Source organism: Podarcis raffonei, chromosome 11 (assembly GCF_027172205.1).
Source record: "Podarcis raffonei isolate rPodRaf1 chromosome 11, rPodRaf1.pri, whole genome shotgun sequence".
In the NCBI taxonomy this organism is placed as follows: domain Eukaryota; kingdom Metazoa; phylum Chordata; class Lepidosauria; order Squamata; family Lacertidae; genus Podarcis; species Podarcis raffonei.
In genome coordinates, this window is record NC_070612.1 from 36,188,032 (window position 1) to 36,204,943 (window position 16,912).

General features: G+C 44.3%; 1 long non-coding RNA gene across 2 annotated transcripts; it reads right to left on the reverse strand.

Annotated features, from left to right (window-relative positions):
• Window positions 1-6,146: 6,146 nt before the first annotated feature.
• Window positions 6,147-16,067, reverse strand: LOC128423276 (uncharacterized). Of its 2 annotated transcripts, none has more exons than XR_008332710.1 (4): window positions 16,043-16,067; window positions 14,191-14,316; window positions 8,039-8,163; window positions 6,147-6,557 (listed from the first exon to the last, which is right to left on the reverse strand). It is a non-coding gene; the product is annotated as an uncharacterized LOC128423276 (long non-coding RNA). The 2 variants fall into 2 exon arrangements; XR_008332709.1 differs by having other exon boundaries at window positions 6,147-6,640.
• Between the last annotated feature and the right edge of the window lie 845 nt (window positions 16,068-16,912).

Below are 16,912 nucleotides of genomic sequence, written 5' to 3' on the forward strand. Positions count from 1 at the left end.
CTTCACCCAGGTGTTTTCCGACTCCGGTTCCCCTTCCCACGCGACCAAATACTCCACCTGATTACCCTTCCACCTGGAGTCGATGATTTCCGCCACATGGTTGCGGCTTTCCCTTTCTTCTATGGCTGGCCCCCGTGTGGATACCCCTTCACCTTCCCCCCTGTATGGTGACAGTAATGACCTGTGGAATACTGGGTGCAGTTTCATGTGGTTCGGTAACCGGAGTCTGAACGCCACTGGGTTGACCTGTTGGATGATCTCAAATGGTCCCAATCTTTTGGGTCTCAATTTCTTGCAACCCCCCTTGAACGGCAACCCTTGGGTTGATAGCCAGACCCGACTCCCCACCCTAATTGTTTCACCTTCCCTTCTGCTCTTGTCTGCCTGCCTCTTATATTCTTCCTTGGCCCTTTCTAAGTTGAGTTGGAGTTGACGATGGATCGCTTCCATTTCTTCTACAAAAAGTTCCGCGGCCGGAACACTCCATCTTTCCCCTCCTTCCCCTGGAAACGCCCTGGGGTGGCACCCATAATTAGCCAAAAAGGGGCTCATCCCGGTGGACACATTCTCTGCATTATTGTAAGCAAATTCCGCTAGTGCCAACTTTTCGACCCAATCGTTCTCTCTGTCATTGACATAACACCTCAGGTATTGTTGGAGGATACCGTTTGCTCTCTCCGCCTGCCCATTGGTCTCAGGGTGCCTGGCAGTCGAAAAGTTGACCTCTACGTGCAACAAGCTCATAAGTTTCCTCCAGAATCTGGACGTGAACTGTTTCCCTCTGTCGGAAACCACCCTCAAGGGGGCGCCATGCAGCCTGAAAATATGTTCTACAAACAATTTCGCTGTTTCTTCCGCCGTGACTGCATGTGAGCAAGCTACAAAGTGACCCATCTTAGTTAACAGGTCTACTACGACTAGTATGGCGGTTTTCCCCTGGGATTTGGGCAGATCAGTCATAAAATCTATCGACACCGCCTCCCACGGTCGTTCTGGTGTGGGTAACGGTTCTAATAACCCCGCTGGTGCCCGCCTTTCTCCTTTGGCTCTCTGGCATTGGTCACACCTTCTCACATACTCCCGTACATCCTCCCTCACCTTGGGCCACCAAAACTCCCTGGTCACCAACCACATGGTCTTGTGTTGCCCAAAATGCCCCGCTGTGGGATTGTCGTGCAGCTGTTTGAGTACTCTCCCCCTCAATTCCCCTTCGGGTATATATAGCGCCCCTCTGTAATACAATGCCCCGTTTCTTTCTTCAAAACCCCCGGGGTCTTCTCCCTCTCTCCTTAGACCTCTGAGCTTATCCTGGGCGTACTCATCATTTACCGTTCCCTCTACCAGTTCTCTTTGCCCCACCCAGGCCGCACCACACACCCAGTGGTCCTCTGGGATAATATGTCTCTCTTCCGGCGCTCCCTCCCCCTCCAAATATTCAGGTTTGCGAGAGAGAGCGTCCGCTCTGATGTTTTCTGGACCTGGCACATAGCAAATTTCAAAATGGAATTTGGAGAACTCCTGGGCCCATCTCACTTGTCGTTGGTTGAGCACCCGTGCCGTTCTCCAATACTCCAAATTCTTGTGGTCCGTACACACTTGCACCTTATGTTGTGCGCCAATTAGTAAGTGTCTCCATCTCCGGAACGCTTCGTGAATGGCGAGTAGTTCTCGGTCATATACCGTGTAGTTCCTCTCGGATTTGTTCAGCTTACGCGAAAAGAAGGCACACGGTCTCCATTCCGACTTATTGCTCCCTGGCTGAAGCAGCACCGCCCCCACCGCCCGGTCTGAGGCATCAGTTTCCACTCTCATGGGTTTCTGTAAATCCACATGCAGGAGCTGTTCTTCCGAAGCAAATGCCTTTTTCAATTCCTCAAAAGCGTGCTCCGCCTCCGCCGTCCAAACAAATTTCTTCTTGCTGCTTAGACAGTCCGTGATGGGAGCCGTTAAGTGGGCAAAGTTCTTGATGAATTTACGGTAAAAGTTCCCAAACCCTAAGAACCTTTGCACATCTTTTTTCGTTTTCGGTGTCTTCCATTCCAGCACCGCCTGGACCTTGCCTGGATCCATGGCTAATCCCTTGTCTGATAAGCGGTACCCCAGGAATTCCACCTCCTTGGTGTGGAACTGACACTTCTCCAATTTCACCCACAACTGGTTTGCTTGCAGCTGGCTCAGCACTTCCCTGACATCCTTTACATGCTGCTCCTCATTCTCTGAATATATCAGCACGTCATCGAGGAAGGCCACGCAATTCTTGTAGAGCAAAGGTCCCAGTACGTGGTTCATGAGCGATTGAAAACAGGCGGAGCCTGATTGTAATCCGAATGGCATAACGAGATATTCAAACGCCCCCAAAGGGGTGAACATGGTGGTTTTCCATTCATCCCCCTTCTTTATTCGTATCAGGTTGTATGCTCCTCTCAGGTCCAGTTTCGTGAATATCTTTCCCTTCCTCACCCTGGTCAAAATGTCATCAATCCTGGGCATGGGGAAAGTCACTGGTTCTGACACGGCATTTAGGGCCCGGTAGTCCACGACCAATCTCGGTTTATCCGTGTTTTTTTTGTCCACAAAAAACACTGGGCTCCCCCCCACCGCTCTGGACTCTCTGATGAAGCCCCTCTTCAGGTTTTTATCAATAAACTCCCTTAACTCCTGCATTTCCCTGTCTGACATGGCGTACAGCTTGCCCACGGGGAGCTGGGCCCCAGGGACCAGGTTAATTTGGCAGTCAAAGTCTCTGTGCGGTGGTAATTTATCTGCTTCCCTTTCACTGAAGACCTTGCTCAGGTCAGCGTATTGTTTGGGCACCTTCCCTTTGTCCGCCACTTCCGTCCCTGCTAGAGAGGCTTTTGCCCCTTCTGGCATCTTTCCCTCTCTGCAGTGTTCCAGGCAATGTGCTGACCCAAAGGAGACCACTCTCTGATGCCAGCCCACTAGCGGGTCATGCAACGCTAGCCAGCTCATTCCCAAAATGACTGGAGCCCCTCCCAGGGTGGCCACATTGAACGCTATCCTCTCAGTGTGCCTGGCCACCCTCATAACCATTGGGACGGTTTGTAGGCTGACTTCTCCTCCCAGCAGCTCCCTCCCATCGATCGTGGTGACCTGCAGGGGGTTGCTTAAAGAGAGTGTCTGTATCTGGTGTTCAGCTGCAAACTCCTTGCTCATAAAATTACAGGAGCTGCCTGAGTCCAGCAGCGCCTTAGTCTTTAGTGGGTATCCGTTTGCCAGCTCTAGCAACACCTCTATTACTAGGGCTGGTCTTGGAGGTTCCGGAGTGGGCACTTTTACTGCTCCTTGGCCTGTCTGCAGTGCCCTGACAGAGGCAGACAGGCGTTGGCTTTTACTGGCTCCTGGACTTCCTCCTCCTTCCCCCCAACAGCTCCCGCCATCCCTTGCCATTCCTTTCTTTGCGGGCAGACTCTGGCAAAGTGACCTGGCTGCTGGCAGAGATAACATTTCTTGGCGCTCTTTCCCTCCTTCTTCCTCCCTTCACTGGGATTTGAAACTGCGCGCGCGCGCGCTGTTCCAACTTCCATCGGCTCTCCTGGCGGGAAACTTGGTTCTGGAATCTCTGGAATGCGGAAATCCCTCCAACGCTCTCCTTTCCCCTCCCGCTTCTCCAAGGCTCTTGCCTCCTGGCGTGCTCCAATGGTCAGCGCTGATTTGGTCAGCTGGTCCATAGACTCCGCCCTGGGCGCCCGGGAAAGTTCGTCTTTCACCGCCGAAGAAAGCCCCTCTTCAAAGAGCATTTGAATGGGTTCCGCCGATAGGTCCCACCCCAATTTATGTATCAACATTGTAAACTCAGTCCAGTACTCACGAACCGATCGGCTCCCCTGTTTGCACGCCATCAATTGTCTGCGCACCAGCCCCTGTTCAATCTCGCTGGAAAACATCAAATCCATGGCGCGAAAAAACTTCCTCGCGTCCTTCAGCATGTCACTATTCCCTGCCATCAGGGGTCTGACCCAATCTCTCGCCCCTCCTTCGAGATGGCCAATCACAAACGCCACTCTCGATGCCTCGTCGGGAAAGTCGTTAAACTGCAGTTCGAGAGCATACTGCATCTCTGTCCTAAAGGCTTGGTAGTTCCTGGGGTCCCCCCCAAACTTCTGCACCATTCCTGGCATCTTTCTTGCTAGTGTAGCGCCTTTTGCCTTTTCTGCATCCTGCGCCCTCCTTTCTTCTAGCCTCGCCGTTTGCATTGCTAGCTGGAGTTCCAACACTCTGTACCTTTCTTCCAGGCTTGGACCCTCTCCAGCTCCTGCTGCTCCTCCGGCTCCGGCTGGGTTACTCATGATGCCTCTTTGCACAAGCTGCTTTCAGGGACTGTCCGATTGCTGTGATGGGATGATGAGCTGCTTGTGCGTAAAATCCTAATCCCTCAGAGTTTGGCTAAGTCCCCAAACCTCTGTCTGTGATGGAGCTCCTTAAACATGACTCCATCAATCGCTCGTTGCATCGGACAGTGGGCGTTTACGGAACTTCTTCCAGCATAAAAGCTCCTTAACGGAAACGCGTCTTCTGGACTCTCGGCGTGACAGTTTCCGCCGAGGAGTGGGTGTCCCTACAGGAGGTCCTGAAATCTCCCCACTGCTCCCACTTGAAGTGTCTCTGAGCCCTCCCTCCGACTCACTTTCCCTTGGAACTCCACTTCTCCCCCTGCTGGTCCCCTCCTCCGCTGAATGGTCTCTCTCACCCTCCATGAGCCCTTTCACCTCCTTAGTCTCAGATGGCAGTTCCCTGACACAGCTTAACGGTCCACATACAGTAACCAACATTAACATCTTTCAAACCTGTTATGGACACTCTTGGGGTCACATTTCCCTGCTAAAATCCACATAGTGGCACAGCCAGAAAATGACAGCTGACACACTTCTCCGTGTCACATGGGTCATATACAATTAAGAACTGAATAGCTAATAAAGCTCCTTTTCTCTTCTCTTGAGTTCATGTGTCACTGTCGAATATTCAGCTTGTATTTACAATGCCATATTGCTATTTAAGGATGTTTTCACACATGAGGCTTAAATTGATTTTTGTTTCAATTGATCTGTAATGCAAATGTAAAGCTTACAGTGACCAGAATGTACATTTGATTTTAAAATGGCTATTTTCTGCTTTCTTTCACACATTAACAACATTCACACATGGTACAAATAAGCAACGTGAAAGGGACTCAAAAGTGCTCTTTATGACATGTGTGAAAATGCCCTAGTAATCTACAATGTTTTTCCAACATGAGCAGAAATCCGTAATATGTGCATTTGATATAAGAGGAGTGTGATGCTGTTGAAACCTAAGGGTAGCTCACACAATTTCCGATGTAATAATACAGTGGTACCTCGGGTTAAGTACTTAATTTGTTCTGGAGGTCTGTTCTTAACCTGAAACTGTTCTTAACCTGAAGCACCACTTTAGCTAATGGGGCCTCCCACTGCCGCCGCACCGCCGGAGCACGATTTCGGTTCTCATCCTGAAGCAAAGTTCTTAACCCGAGATACTATTTCTGGGTTAGCGGAGTCTGTAACCTGAAGCGTATGCAACCTGAAGCGTATGTAACCCGAGGTACCACTGTAATGTTCATAGAATCATAGACCTGCAGAGTTGGAGATGGATAACCCCAAGGGCCATCTAGTCCAACTTCCTGCAATGCAGGAATCTCAGCTAAAGCATCCATGACAGATGGCCATCCAACCTCTGCTTAAAAACCTCCAAGGAAGGAGAGTTCACCACCTCCCATGGGAGTCTGTTCCACTGCCAAACAACTGTTATTGTTAGAAAGTTCTTCCTGATGTTTAGTCGGAATCTCCTTTCTTGTAACTAGAATTCATTGGTTTGGGTCCTAGCCTCTGGAACAGGTGAAAACAAGTTTGTTCCATCCTCCATATGACAGCCCTTTAGATATTTGAAGATGGCTATCATATCTCCTCTCTGGCTCCTCTTTGAAGGTGGCTAAGATCTGTGCATGTGCTTGACATCATCACTACATGCACAATATAACATATTTATTGCAGTACTGTATGCACATTCCTATGCATGCATTTCCCCTTCCCAAAGCCCACCAATTCGCTTTTTAGAGGGGCGGATTACAAAACTTGGATGCATGCATGGACATACCAATGTAAGCACATATTACATCACTCATCTATGTGGTAGGCACATACAAAGGCCGCCACACCACTATAGATGCTTCCCCCCCCCCTAAACTGGAGACCACAATAGTAGCCAAGGTTGAAAAATTAAGACAATGCCTTACCCAAACTATTCAACACAACATTTTCACTGGGGTTATAGTGTGGCATCTTATCAAATATTATCGTTCAAATTAAATACAGTCAGGTGTAGTCCATTTCTTTGTCCACATGACCTTGCTTTCTGCAACTGTTGACTTTACTCATTGTCTTTGATTTTCTCAGACCTGTGGTGTAAAATCACGGTCATGGATCTAAAGTGGAATAAGTAATTGCTTGATAGCTTCTTGCTAACTCTGGAAAGTGCTGTGCAGCTGCTGATGTATGTTTGTGCTGGCATTGCAGAGTGGAGCCCTGGGAATAAGGAATCTGACTTCAGAGAAACAAGAGCTAGCTTCAAAGAAGGGAACAAGTCTCCCCAGCTGATAGAACTTTTACTGAAAGAAAAACAACAATGAACTAAGAAACACACCAGTAATATCTCTTGTTACTCCTCTGCAATCCTTTTCCAAACTTTATTTTCATTTATCTGATTACACACTTCCGTCTCCACAATCTCCATTGTGATGGTTCTACCTTTTCTGTTAGTTTAGGTGCTTGATGGTAGATTACAGTGAGACCACATTACTTCAAAGCACACTTTTTAGTTATTAAAGCAAAAAATATGACTCCCATTATTATATGTCCTTAGAGGCTTCTACAGATTTGGAGGTACTAAATCCAAGGAAATGATTTGATGTCTATTAGTTATATGTGTGTTTTTTACAGATTAAGAAGCTATTGTGTCCTAATAAATAGCTCACCTAGAGTTTTCACTTGTAACCTGACATATTTTATCACAACAAATCTAGCCTTGGTCAGACTTTTCGTATGGTGAATTGGTAGGTGGGCCTCAAATTGTTCCCATTTTACTTCTTTTAAAATAAAACTAACAGAAAATAGTGGGGGCTGAAATAATGTGTATCTTTCCAAACTTGAACTTGGGGAAAATATGGAAAATAAAATATTACCATAAGACTCTAGGTATTACCTTGTTCAAAGCAAATAGGGAATTTTGCCACTCCAGTTATAGACAAAAGGAGCCTAGTTGAGCATTGTTGGGTATTATGACTATAAATTAGCAAATCCATTATTGTCATGTTAGTTTACACCTATTAACAATGCTAAATGGTTTATTTAATACCCATTAAGCTTTTACTTGCAACATTTTCACTTGGGTCAGCCTTTACAGAAACTGATTGGTTTTTTTAAGGAAAAATTGAACATTATCAATCAGTTTCATTCTCCTGGCTGCAGGCAGTGCAAACTAACATGAGTATAACATTAATACACTATTCAACAAAATTCCATTTGGCAAAATAATACTTGGTGCACCACTATGTTAAAGACACACCTATGCACACTCACCTGGGAGAAAGCCCCATTGACCTCAGTGGTACTTCCAAATAAACATGTATTTGTAATTGCTCTTTTTTAAAGTACCATTTGCAAAATAGAGACCAATGACAAGAAAAGCCATGCCTATTTCTACATTGTCTCATGCTTGCCTCATGGGGAAACAAATAAGATGAATGGATGTCCATGCATGCAACAGGTTTTTGTATACCCAGTTTAGCAGAACCATATGTAGAAACACTGGGGGTTGCTTGATAGAAGACAGCTATTACTTAAAAGGACAGTTCTGTTTATTCAGTTGTAGTTGGTGGGAGGAAGAATAATACAAATAATATTTTTCCCCCTGAGTAAGTTGTAAAAAGTGTGACTTACACAACAGCATCAGAAGAGCTTGCCATTGTTCAATGAATCACAGTGAGAGAATAAATTCATAGTTTTACCTGTATTTACATTAGGCAATGGTTCCACGAAAACAAAGAAAAGGATGCAAGTGACCTTCCTGCTAGCCATTTGCTTGGGTTCCCTGCAGATAGTCAGTGTGAGCAGGAAATTGTCAAAGCACAGTCTGAAAATAAAAATGAAGCTCCATCAGTAAAGAACAGAAAAAGGCTTTCAGCATTGATAGTGCACATAGCCGAGCTAAGCTTCTTCTTACCTTTCAAATGATCTGCCTCTACATCACAGTGTAACATTTTTATGAATGTCTTTTTCTCAAGAATATTTCAACCTCATGTATTTATCCTCACAACTACTTTGAGAGGTATGATGGACCTGTCAAGGTTCACAAGTGCTGGAAAATCTCAACCTCTGTCTCCCATGTTCCAACTGTCTTCTCCATTCACAACATACTTAGATACTTTTCACGTGATTGTTTAATACAGGGCACACAGAAATCCAAGAGAAGTTACCCCAGAAGAGAAAGGGTTGAAGGAGCCTGGTTGGCATGGCCCCAGGAAACAGATGGAGAGGACAAAAGGTCAAAGGAGGTAGGGGGCCGATAGAAGGGTGGAGCCCTTGACTCTGAGAAATAAGAAAAAGAGTTAGGCTCAATACAGGGGGAGGGAAGAAGGAAAGAAAGAGGAGAGACGGATGATGTCAGATAATTGAGAGAAGAAGAGCGAGCAAAATCCAGCAGAGGGCTAAGGAAAGACTGGTTCTCATGGCATCAGTCTGCCAAGAGGTGCAACCTTCTGGATGCAGGGGTGGCCAAATAAACCAGGTGCCCATAGAAAGAAGAATGCAGCGGCACCAGAGGAAGAAGGAAGCCAAGGAGCTCTGACATTGAGCTGGGCACACTGAAAGCCCACCACAATTTACAAGCCTAAACTAAGGCCTTAGGGCTTTGTACCCAACTCTGGAATGATGCTAAGTGCCAGAAGGTGGGTGAATAAACCTCTTTTCTTGCTGTGGTGTGAGGCAAGTGTGGTGCTACTTCATTATCCTTTGATCAAACACAAAAAAGCTGTGGAGCTCCGACCATCAGGCCCCAACACATGAGGGAACACAAAAATGAATTAAGTGGAAGAATGAATTTTGTACCACACACAAAGATTACATTTCCTTTATGTTCAGTGTCCCTTGCCAGAGAAAGAAATGTAAAGAAACAGCCACTGGCAGGAGTCAAACTTGGGTGTTTTGTTTGTTTGAAATATTTCTTAGCTGTCCTTCATCAGATTCCAGAGTACAAGAGCATGAATAAAATCTGCAAGGACCTAAAAACAAAAGGCAGCCAGATGGAGCTCCCATTCCCAGAAAATGTTTCTGCATGATTTTCAGGCTTTCTTCCTTTCCCTCCCACCCCCATGCTACAGCCCCCCTCATTCAGAAGTTTTCCCCAATCCTTAGGAGAAGGGGGAGAAGAGGTGGGTAATGTCCCTTTCCATCTACTAGCTTTCTCCAGCATATCTGTAGATCAAATACCCTTTTCCCCATGCACCCTACTCCCCAGAACTGTAAGTAACCAGATATAAAGGAGGACCAAACATTTCTGCCTTTTCTCATTGCATAGAAAAGGGAATTTCAGCAGGTGTCACTTCAGACTACAGGTGACATGTTTACTCATATAACAAGCTCTTTGCAGTCAGACTTCAGGGACTTTTCTTCTTCCCACAAATATTTTAAAATGTAATTCTTCCATCTGCAGTCAAAAGTGGTACGATCCATTCTGCTGTGTGTACCGACCAGGCTATAGGTCAAAAGCAAACGGCTTAGTAGGTAATATATTTTGTTAATGGCCTTGCTCTTATAATGTGCATCTAGCTCAAGTATTTGCAATTGTTACCAGGTAGTTTTCAGTCTTCTAAAATCCTTCTGTTATCTGAGTATCATTTTATCTAGCTTGCTATTTGCTGGTGTCATCTGCAATAAATAATTGGCTTAATAAATGCTCACGTTTAGCCTCCATCCCTAAGAGGCAAAACATAATGTATGCATTATTTCTTTGAAATAGCAGTTTGTAAGTTTTGCCAAGAAGTTATATATTTGATATAGAGGAGTTTGCAAGGCAGCAGAGGAATAAAGACCATTTTTGTAATGCAATCCTGTCTCAGTCAAGCTCTTGCAGCTAACAAATCCCCTGGCAGGAAACCTCTCAGTGGACTGTTTCCAAGTCCTCAGCCTGAACAGCAGTTACAGGCTCTTCAGAAGAGCAAGCCCAAGATGGTTCCGCACCTTTGACTTCTGACACTTCATCCTCCTGTTACCTCATGCTTAGTGAACCTCTGAAGGAATCCTTGGCTGCCCTGTTTATAAACAGCCTTTGCCTTCTTCAGAAACAGCCTGGAAGGACGTATCTAGGTCACAAGCTACAAAACAGTCCCCTAATTAAGTCAAAGAGCCACATGTCACTGCTTGTTCTAGTAGCTGGGTGGCAAAGATATATCCTGCATGGAGCTGGCGCCCCACCCAAGGGCAGAGTGAGGTGGCTGACAGAGGCAGCCAGTGCAGGAGGGCAGAAAGCCTTAGACACTGCTACACTGCTAAGTAGCATATTCTGTGCCCCTTAGCTAGCATAGCCTGCTATACTCAAAGGCATCAAAGGACATTGAACTAAGATTCAGTTGCCAGACCAGCTTCTGTATCTAAAAAGGGCAGACATCAAAGCTGCCAACTTGAATAAAATAGGGGGAGCAGGTAAACCCTGCCCCACAAGAGGCTGTGCACACACACCATTTGAATGGCAGTGCCCATCAACTTGGAGGGGTGGGTCAGATTCCTCAAATATTTTATTGAGGAGGGGCGAAGGGACTTGGTCCCTAGGAGTCCATCCTATCCTTCACTTCGGACAGCAAAATGTATTGTTTTAATCATCCTACTAGCGAGCCCACTAGTAAAAGATGATTCAGCTCGCCGTGTCTCCCACTGGAAGTTCAAACAGCAAAATGTCTTTCAGTGGCCCAACCCCTTCCCATGCCCCTTCAGGGCACTGTGATATGCCCTGAAACCGAAAACACTACACATGCCACACTTAAGCTTGGGGGGGGGGAACCAGCTCCTGGTTCCATTGGAAGACTTTTTTCAAACTTAATTGCTGTGGAGGGCTTGGTAATCATCTTGGAGAGAGCAATGGGAAGGGAGGGGAAGAGTTATCCCAGCCCTCCCTAGTTGCAACCTCCTGGAAGATCAGCTTGGAGGCGAATGTAGCCCTAATGGGGGTGTGCATGCATGGAGACATGTGAGAATGTTGTGTGGTGCATGCTGTGTGTGAGTGTTGTGGCTAGGGATGGGGGAATATGTCCATTTCAATATCTCTAAAGTTTTTGATATTTCCAGTCTTAGGGTTAGTCCTCCACATTTCTACATTCTATGTGCAGCCTGTGTCTTCAATCATCACTGGCTACTAATAATGATGACTATATGCAACGTCAGGATCTGGTTGGCCACTCTGGCCTGAAGAAGCCATTCTTTTACCTAAGAGTCACGAGGTAATGCTTTAACAGTACATTCCCATGCATGTATCTTCCAGCAAAAGTAAGTTCCATTATATTCAATGGGCTTACTTCTAGGTAAGTTGATAGAGGACTGCAGCCTGGAGGTCCTACATGAAAACCACAAGTGTCAGGAGATATGAATCCAGCCCCATCTTGTAAAGAGAAATGGGTTTCTGTTTACTCCAGTTTCACACATGGCAGTGGTTCCACTTTCTTATTTTTCTGTGGTGAATGATTTTACCCACACCTTTACAGTGGTACCTCGGGTTAAGTACTTAAATCGTTCTGGAGGTCCGTTCTTAACCTGAAACTATTCTTAACCTGAAGCACCACTTTAGCTAATGGGGCCTCCTGCTGCTGCCGCACCCCCGGAGCACGATTTCTGTTCTCATCCTGAAGCAAAGTTCTTAACCCAAGGTAATATTTCTGGGTTAGCGGAGTCTGTAACCTGAAGCGTATGTAACCCGAGGTACCACTGCATAAGCATTCTTTGCCTTATTAATCCTGCTCTCAAGACTAAAACAAATTAATTGAAATGAGCGTTGTGTTTTAGTTCTTTTTATTCGGTAGTCAAAAGGTGTGGTTGCCAAGAGGAAATTTCATCATGTTTCTGTCATGTAGGTTGTGGTTTGGGGGCAGGAAATAGAAATAAATTCACAATTGGGAACAATAAGCTGATGCAGCTGGTAGTTTGATCAGATTGGACCCCTCAGTTCAGTTTCAGGTCAACACTGAACTCCCACAATCTCTTTTAAAATTCATTGATATATTCTAGTGAGCTATTTCCAGTACTGACCTACATTCTTGACACATCTCTGACTTCACTAGGGTTGTATAAGGTGAAAATCAATGAATAACTTGAATGCAGAATTCCACGCCTTCAGATTGTGCCTATTTAATAGCTATTTTACAGGCACAATTTTCTCACTCTGTCCACAATACAAAGTTGTGTACACAGTAGTGAACAGTGTGCATAGGGATGGGTTTTTCTGAAGATCTTGATGTCAAGCTTATTCACATAGATTTTTTCTATTTCCTGTCTTGCTCTGTAATCTCAGTGAAAAGAGAGTGTTTATCCCCCTTACCCCAGTTCTGTTTATAATACAAACAATATTTGCATATTATATGCATTATTGTATGCATTATTATACACCTATACACTCCAGGTTTCCAAAGTAACCAACAAATAAAATTGTATAGAAATGCATATATTTATACAATTATACTACATAAATATAATACTGCATAGGACTTGGATATTATTATTATTATTATTATTATTATTATTATTATTATTATTATTATTATTTAACTATTTATTTATTCCCTGCCCATGTGGCTGGGTTTCCCTAGCCACTCTGGGCAGCTCCCAACAGAATAAAAAAAGCGATAAAACATAAACATAAAAACTTCCCTTCTAAAAGTCAGATAGTTGTTTATTTCCTTGACATCTGATGGGAGGGCATTCCACAGAGAAGGCCCTCTGCCTGCATATAAATTTGCATGGAATTAGTCAGGTTTGTTTTTTAAAAAACCTGATAATACATAAGTGGCTCAGAGATAAGTGGGGACTCAATACAGGAAGTAGTACAAAGCCAACTGGGTCAGAACCACTGGATTCCATATATAATTCCAAGGTGCTTGTGTACAAAGCTTGGAACTAGGATACCTGAAAGATCTCTTCACTTTTTATATACCCAACAGATCACTGGGCTCTGCAGGAAAGGGCCTCCTGCAGGTATCATCTCATCCTGAAATTAGTATGGTGGCATCTGCTGTTTGGAACTCCCTCCCATTATATATCAGATACATGCCATCTTTATTTATTTTCCACACCTTTCTCTTCCAACAAGCCTTTTAAGTGGCAATTAAGTGGTGATTACTGTTCCAGTGCTTATGTGCATTGTTGTTGTTAACTGTTTGGGGATGTTTCTCGAGAAGCAGTGCATGAATTAAACAAATAAATAAATAAAAGCATGCAAAACCGATTCCTCCTACATCCTTCAGCATGCATGACTCTGCCTTATAAGCTAGTCAGCGCTGTCAGCCTTTACAATGCCTATCATCTGCTTAAAGGAATGGAACCTGATTAGCTGGATTCAGTTGGCCCACCTCAAACTACCCAATCAACGCCATACGTATAGCCCCCTAAGCCACAACCACCTCCTATGCCACAAATTGATCTCAAGGAAAACTGGAGCTCCACAGCACTCTCCTCTTCTTCGGTTTCCATCAACCGGCATTCAGAAGCATACTCTGCCTCTGATAGTGGAGGTAGAACATAACCACCAGGGTCCATAGCCACTTATTGCCTTCTCCTGCATGACTTTGTCTTTAAAAATCATCCAAGTCTGTGGCCATCACTGCCTCTGGTGGGAGCAAATTCCATTGCTTGCCTATGCACTATATGAAGAGGTATTTTCATTCAGAAGCTCTTTTGTCCTAGAAGGAGGGAGAGGAGGAATTCTGATCTCCTAAGCTCTTCCAACATTTCAGCTTATTTTGATGCCCCCAAGTCCCAGTGTTATGAGAGAGGGAGAAAAATGTGTCCTGAAACCTAGACGCTAAGATAGACTTGAATCCTTATGTGCCTGAATGACAATAATAATTTTGAACCATAATTTTTAAAAGCAAAGTGGTAAAAAAAAAGTATGAGTCAATACCTGCTGATCTTTAAGGTACCGCAAGACTCTTCCCCACGATTGCAGCCAACATTGCCCATTGCTCTGTGGATCTACAGTCTTGAACTTAAAACATCAAGTCCAGCAATACAAGGTACTCTGAAAACGCTACAAAAAGACAGAGAGATATTATTCACATCAGATTGTATACATCCCGCTATCCCACATGACAAAGGCAATTCTACAGGGGAAACACATGCAAATGACTTCACACAATGCCTGCTTTTCAAGATCAATCATTACCTGTGAAATGAAGTTGGTCAATTTGAAATACTTATCAGTCCTCCCTTCCTTAAAATAGGAGACTTGCTATATATAGGATACTGAACTCTGTGAGATTTATTCAGAAAAAAAGTAATGTTGAAAAAGGAAAGAAAAACCTGACATCAGGAGGATAGGAAAGTAAACTTGAAAATGAACTGCCTACTGCAGGTGAGTTCAAGGAACTCAAAGTAAAGCAAGAGACACTTCAAAGCATCAGTAAAAGACGAGTGTCATGAGGAAGCTGCCACGTGGGAGCCATGAAATGATGAAAATGAATACAGATCATCTTGTATGTTAAACAATGATCAAACTTCCTTAAGCGACCCCTCATCTTTATTTATTTTTTAATATAGATATATTGAATAATAGAACACAAAGGTTCTCAAAGCACTAGACTTGCCTCTCTTGGGAGATTCAGACCATGAGAGATTCAAGCTTCTCACCCTGAGAGCCAATCAACATTTATGCTTTCACTGGTCCACAATGCAGAGCATCGAATTCCTACTTCATTCATACAAGCTGTACACCTTCACTTGATAGCCAGTACAGTGGTACCTCGGGTTAAGTACTTAATTCATTCTGGAGGTCCGTTCTTAACCTGAAGCACCACTTTAGCTAATGGGGCCTCTGCTGCTGCTGCTGCTGCCGCGCCGCCGGAGCACGATTTCTGTTCTTATCCTGAAGCAAAGTTCTTAACCCGAGGTAATATTTCTGGGTTAGCGGAGTCTGTAACCTGAAGCGTATGTAACCTGAAGCGTATGTAACCCAAGGTACCATTGTAATAGGCTTATTCATTTAGGACAGAGTGAACAAGCTTTTATCAGTTGAGGGCCAAATTCACTCAGAGATAATCTGTTGGGAGCCACATGGCAGAGACGAGAGGGGCTTCCTCTCTCTCTGCAAACTAAAGGTATGAAATTACAGCTTGCAGAAGTCCTTTGACATCCATCCAAATGCTACACATAGCCTGGAGCTACAGATTGCCGCCCCTGATTTAGGGCAATTATACTGCCCTTCATAATTCATAGCTCAGATTATAGGTATGTATCCAAAAATGTATAAAGGTAAAGGAACCCTGGACGGTTAAGTCCAGTCAAAGGCAACTATGGGGTGCGGCACTCATTTCACTTCAGGCCAAGGGAGCAAGAGTTTGTCTACAGACAGCTTTCCAGGTCATGTGGCTAGCATGACTAAATCGCTTCTGATGCAACAGAACACAGTGATGGAAACCAGAGTGCATGGAAACACCATTTCCCTTCCCTGCACAGCAGTACCTATTTATCTACTTGCACTGGTGTGATTTTGAACTGCTAGGTTGGCAGAAGCTGGGGCGGAGCAACAGGAGCTGACCCGTCATGAGGATTCGAACTACTGAGCTTCCGATCAGCAAGCCCAAGAGGCTCAGTGGTTTAGACCACAGCGCCACCCGTGTCCCTGTACAGAAATGTATAGGATTGTACTGTTAGCTACAATGCTACACCAGCTCAGTACTGGGCATGATAAGCTGCTGAACATTTTCAAATGCAATACCACCTAGATCTAGGGGGGGGGGAATCACCATAAATCATACCTTCACACCACTCTGATACTTTTTTTTCCTCATCTGGAGAAATAAATAAGTAAATCCCATTAGATTGGGGGATCTTGTCATGGAGGTGCATACATTTTTACTGAATATTAACCAAATGGTTGGTTTATGATTATATTCAAGGCTGAGCTGTTTACTAGGAGTATAATTGTTTGGAAACAGATCATAAACTATGATTTACATCTCTGAAAGGTATTCTGGTCTCTGAGATTTGCCGCACTTGGCAAAGTTCACATGTCTGATAAATGACAGCCCTAGAAGTGTGGGATTTTTCTTTTAACGGTGTTATGCCTTAAAAATCTCTGACTGGGCAAGGAGAATGGAATAAAGAATCTGCTTTTGTACATTCTTGGTATGAATTCCATCTGATCCATAAGTTTTTGTTCCATTCATATTAATGATGCATGCATTCCTATCAATACATTCTAAAACTGGTCTTAAAACTTGTGGGATGGGATCTAAACAATATTGCACGAAATATATCATTCATAAATTTAATGCTTCCAATTTATTTATGTATCTATTAAACTTTTAGGCCACTCTTCATTACAAAATGCCATAAAACAACATAGTATGCAAAAAGAAAACTCACAAAGCAACTAAACTTATCACTCAGTGGTAAAACAATCACATATAATAGCAGCTGTTCAACACGTCTTAAAATCTTGAATAGCCTTAATTTGATTTGCCAGTTGCTAAGAACAGATGTATTTTAATCTGACAGCAGAATACCATCAAAGTTGGGGCATTCCAAACCTCCAGAAGGAGACAATTCCATAGCCAAGGTGCCAATGCAAAGATGACCCAGCATGCAACAGCCAGCAATGGAATAATGAGAAAACACTCACATTC